This window comes from Schistocerca cancellata, chromosome 8 (assembly GCF_023864275.1).
Source record: "Schistocerca cancellata isolate TAMUIC-IGC-003103 chromosome 8, iqSchCanc2.1, whole genome shotgun sequence".
Classification (NCBI taxonomy): domain Eukaryota; kingdom Metazoa; phylum Arthropoda; class Insecta; order Orthoptera; family Acrididae; genus Schistocerca; species Schistocerca cancellata.
Genome location: NC_064633.1, coordinates 581,124,570 through 581,130,282, shown reverse-complemented (window position 1 = coordinate 581,130,282; position 5,713 = coordinate 581,124,570). Strand labels below are relative to the sequence as shown.

General features: G+C 47.3%; 1 non-coding gene across 1 annotated transcript; it reads right to left on the bottom strand.

The window, feature by feature from the left end:
• Positions 1–3,369: 3,369 nt before the first annotated feature.
• Positions 3,370–3,443, bottom strand: Trnas-cga (transfer RNA serine (anticodon CGA)). The gene has a single exon. It is a non-coding gene; the product is annotated as a tRNA-Ser (tRNA).
• Between the last annotated feature and the right edge of the window lie 2,270 nt (positions 3,444–5,713).

The following is a 5,713-nucleotide window of genomic DNA, read 5'->3' as shown; positions in this document are numbered from 1 at the left end:
TACAGAATTTTCAGTGTACTGAATGTATTGCATATCCTGTACTAGACACACAGACGGCAGGTTTCATGATTACAATAAATAAATAAATAATCCGACACTTCACAAGCACAGAGACTGACAGAAGAGTTTATTGGGAACTCGTCAACTCTCAGAGGCACCTACAAATATGGCAGCAGCGCTTAACCCTCTCCTCTACACAAGTGTGTGTGTATGTATGTGTGTGTGTGTGTGTGTGTGTGTGTGTGTGTGTGTGTGTGGAGAGAGTACACCCAAGATAAGTTAGCCGAGGAGCTACATTGCATCTGTTTGATCGTTCCGACTGCCAGCGGTTGAAAACATGAAGTCGTACTCATAAAGACTACCGGCATGTGCCGATATGTATGAAGCAGAACTAGGGAGCAATGTGATCCTGCTACGGGTAGCTGTTATTTATAATAAATATTGTGGTTTAATGTTGTGGTTATAAGAAGTTATGTTTTAAAATCCGAGTTTGAGAACAATATTTTGCAAAAAAAAAAAAAAAAAAAAGTCTCATTGTGAGTTTTATCACAAGTTTTCAAAAATCTAAACTTGTGATTTTTATGTCCGAAATCACGGTAAAATTAAGTCTTAATTGTTGATCGGAATTCTGGATCTATTCGACGAAACACACACACACACACACACACACACACACACACACACACATACACACACACATAGTGGATGGAAGGTATGTACTCAGTTAAAATCAGAACGTAAAATTACATTTATAGCAAGAATCTGCCACCCAAAATCCTTGAATTTTAATAGTATAAAAATTTTCAGAGTTTCCAGATTCATATATTTAGGCGAAAGCATTCAATAGCCTCGTCTAGAAAAGACTAGTTATGAAAATGTTTGCCACAAAAGCGACACAAGGTTTGGACTTACGAAAGACGTTACCACCATCAAAAAACGCGAAAAAAGTAGACACCACAACAAAGTCACAAAGCAGAGCGTCTTTATTCGACTGACTCATTTTAAGCAGAAAAAGAACTCACTGAAGAAATCCCAAAAAGATAAATACGTTGACGAAGGAATAAAGGGACTAAAAGCAGATAAAGAAACCCGGAAGTTTATCAAGGTGTATTAGGATATTACAAAAAATGTAGCCTGAAATTCTATGGGTGCACTAAAAGGATACAACCAACCTGATTCACTAGGGAAGTTGTGAATTTCTACGGAACTCAAGTAAAACCAAAATTGAGACAATAAGAGGAATCAGGGCAGTAACAAGAGAACTGAAAGTATTACGGATAACACAAAAGCATATAACACAGAAAAAATTTTAGGTAGGACGTTCACGACACAACGGTTGTCCAGGCAGACGCATCGAAGAGGACTGCAACCACTTTCTCAGAGGGTAGGAATCGAGCATATTCCGAGAGAATGAAAGAAATATGAGCATACAATAAAGGCTATAAGGTAAGTCTGACATACCCTCTGTTGCAGACTGCGTGCTACCAAATTGCACACTAGTAATAATAAACAAATTTAGATCAGTCTTCTGGCACAAAACCAGAAAGATGCTGAACTGCGAACTTATCTCCGTTACACTCCATAACCTTGAAACATACATGTCATGGACCATGTTGAACAGTCATTCAGCGGGTCAAAACATAGAAAACTGATTTCTCTACTGACGTACAGAAGAGATAACATTTGTAAGGACTTAAAAGTCCACTATGACCCAAGTAAGTCCCGTTTTTAGCCAGGGATGATATCTGCAATAATCTGGTTAAATATTGTAGTCCTTCAAGTCATACATTCATACACGCAGACGTGAAAGAAACGCAGCTTCTCCATCCTTATTCCAAATGTTTGGTGAAAACCAAGGTCAGATTTCGCTTTGCAAATATAATTGAAGATTTGTACAGCGTTCCGTTAAAGTCGAGACTATCGCCAAATAAAAAGGAGCCCGTATAAAGAGCTGTAAAACAGGAAGATAAAAGTCGAAAAATTCTGAGTCCACTGCAACGCTCTAGCAGCAAGTAGGGAACAAGGTAAATGAATAAACAACAGCAGAGCTTATCTTACATGACAAACACAAACAGTGGCACCTCTACTCCACCCCAATCTGTGTACACACAGATACCGCTGGGTAACGTGGAAAGTTACTGCCTGGTGGTCGAATCGAAGACAGGGCTTTCCACGAACCGAGCGAGGGGTGGTGTGGGGTGTGTTAGAATACTCAAGATATGATACGGCGCTTGGGAGGGCGCTCGTTCCACAGAACATCCCCATCCAGCCATACATAGTTACGTTTATAGTTATTTTCCTAAATCGTTAAGGAAAATGCTGGGATGGTTCTTTTGGGAAGAAGTAGTATGACTATGGGGCTTCTTGACCAACCCTCAGGTGTGGGTTCAGAACACAGTCTCAGGGTCCAGTGAACACAGTTCTGCCAATATCTGGGAGGACGCCTAAATGCAGAGACTGGGTGATGACATCACAATCCAAAATGCGCAACCCAAGATGGCGCCAGTGGGAAACTAAAAACCCCAGTTTGTGGAACTAGTCCAATTGTGCTACAAGGGAATTCAAAAATCCAAGGTGGTGGAACTAGCTCACTTGTTTAGTGGGCCTTATAGCATCATATTCAAAAGTACTCGAATAATCTCAGTTACTGAAACTTCCTAGCAGATTAAAACTGTGTGCCCGACCGAGACTCGAACTCAGGTCATTTGCCTTTCGCGGGCAAGTGGTCTACCAACTGAGCTACCGAAGCACAACTCACGCCCGGTACTCACAGCTTTACTTCTGCCAGTACCTCGTCACCTACCTTCCAAACTTTACAGAAGCTCTCCTGCGAACCTTGCAGAACTAGCACTCCTGTAAGAAAGGATATTGCGGAGACATGGCTTAGCCATAGCCTGGGGGATGTTTCCAGAATGAGATTTTCACTCTGCAGCGGAGTGTGCGCTGATATGAAACTTCCTAGCAGATTAAAACTGTGTGCCCGACCGAGACTCGAACTCGGGTCCTTTGCCTTTCGTGGGCAAGTGCTCTACCAACTGAGCTACCGAAGCGCGACTCACGCCCGGTACTCACCGCTGATATGAAACTTCCTAGCAGATTAAAACTGTGTGCCCGACCGAGACTCGAACTCGGGTCCTTTGCCTTTCGCGGGCAAGTGCTCTACCAACTGAGCTACCGAAGCACGACTCACGCCCGGTACTCACCGCTGATATGAAACTTCCTAGCAGATTAAAACTGTGTGCCCGACCGAGACTCGAACTCGGGTCCTTTGCCTTTCGCGGGCAAGTGCTCTACCAACTGAGCTACCGAAGCACGACTCACGCCCGGTACTCACCGCTGATATGAAACTTCCTAGCAGATTAAAACTGTGTGCCCGACCGAGACTCGAACTCGGGTCCTTTGCCTTTCGCGGGCAAGTGCTCTACCAACTGAGCTACCGAGCACGTCTCACGCCCGGTAATCAGCGCACACTCCGCTGCAGAGTGAAAATCTCATTCTGGAAACATCCCCCAGGCTGTGGCTAAGCCATGTCTCCGCAATATCCTTTCTTTCAGGAGTGCTAGTTCTGCAAGGTTTGCAGGAGAGCTTCTGTAGAGTTTGGAAGGTAGGAGACGAGGTACTGGCGAAGTAAAGCTGTGAGTACCGGGCGTGAGTCGTGCTTCGGTAGCTCAGCCAGTCAGCCTTCGGCGGCGCAGCGGTTCGGACGGTGTTTACGTCCCCGCCGCACGTCTGCGCGAGAGGTGTTTACGTTAAGTGTGTAGCGGTGTGTCACGGTATACATAGAACGAATCATGGCCTTGTCGTTCCGCAAATCGACACTGAAATTTAGTTTTGTTAACGAATATGCTCGACCGAAGGCTTACGAGATCGAACGTTATTTACGGGACGAGGTGAAAATCGAACCTGACGTTCTAGTTGGAATACACTTATCTATAGTCAGCAGCGTGGTCTATGTCAAGCTCATCAATGAAGCGGCATGTGACGACCTACTACTTCGACACCGACAAGGACTTCGTTTCTGTCACTCGGACGGGAATGTTGGAGCGGTAACAGTTGAACACGCCGGCATGGGCCTCCGAACGATCCGCGTCTTTGAGCTTCCATTCGAAGTGCCAGAAGAATTGGTGACAGACGCCCTGCGTCCTTACGGAACGGTCCTATCCCACGTGGCTGAAAAATGGGCGAGTTTCAAGACGTATCCTGTCCTCAATGGCGTCAGACAAATAGGGGTCGAACTCCGAAAACACGTCCCGTCATACTTGTACATCGCCGGTTGTAGGGCGATTGTCATTTACGACGGGCAACCAAGGACGTGCTCTGGATGTGGGAAGGAGGGCCACATACGTTCTGAGTGTGCTCAACGCAGGTTATTACAGCTGCCACGGGATGATCCACCCCTCACGCCGCGTCCGACTGTGCTCCCCATGACTTACGTCGCCGCATTACGCGATGACGTGGGCCGCGAGACCAACGCGTACCAGAACACACAGACAGCGGCGTATCATGGCGAGCCACAGAAAGACGACGTTGCGCTGGACCGCCTGCAGCAGTCACAGGACGCCCTCTCTTCGGTTCCGCTTGCGCCCCTTCAGATAAGGCACTTGGAGACGTCGATAATACGACGGCGCACGATTCCGACGCCCCCCACGAACAACTGGAGACCATGCTGACCTCTGATTCCGAGGCCCGGCAACGTAAACAGCGATCACCAAAACGCCGGAAGAAGCGCCGCCTCACGGTGGAGAACGACCACTCTGATCTAGCAGACAATTCTGAGAAGTTTACGGGTACAGAACAGACGACCATGGATACAGAAGAACTGCCTAGCGTGGATGCAACGGTGGCCAGCGGGACGGCGACACGACCTACCGCTGACGATGCTCCAGACACAGCGACGGAGCTCGATCGACGGCAACAGGCTACTGAGGAGGCTACGGCGCCTGCACTGCAGGACAACGATGGGACACTAGGGGACTGGTCAGAAGAGCCACCCCCGTGGGGAACAGATGATGCCGGAGGAACTGCTCCCACGCACTCTCCCGGTATAAGACCGGCAGAGTGCACGGACTAAAGACAGACCATATGAGGGGACGGCGGGGGACGTTAGTCCGACAGCAGCCTATGTACGGCAAAATTAGCGACCGTACGGTACCCTATCTACGTTGACCGCCATGCAACAAGCTTATCGGATAGGGTCTGTTAACATCAATAGCATTGGGACGCCGGTAAAAATCAAGATGCTCAGTGACATGATAAAGGCTGCGGATTTAGACATAGCACTATTACAAGAAGTTCGGGTACTTCCCCCCTCGGACTTTTACGGTTACGACATTTACTGTTCCCCGTGTGACGAGAGAGGCGTTGGCACAGCTATACTATTAAAGGAAGGGATACGTGCAGACGAAGTAGAGTATTTGCCTTCTGCCCGTGGTACGGCCGTGACCATAGGTGGAATACGTCTGATCAACATATACGCACCGTCAGGCTCGGATAAGAGAAGGGACAGAGCAGATTTTTACGCCCATGAGGTTACACCGTTGTTCCAGGGGCGATACGATGGTTGCATACTCGGCGGAGATTTTAATTGTGTTCTCGACAGAAAGGACCAACAACCTAACTATACAACTAGCCAAGAACTTAGAGAGCTGATCAACGGGATGGAATTAGTCGATACATGGGACCTGAAGTATCGCAACCAACCAGGATATACATT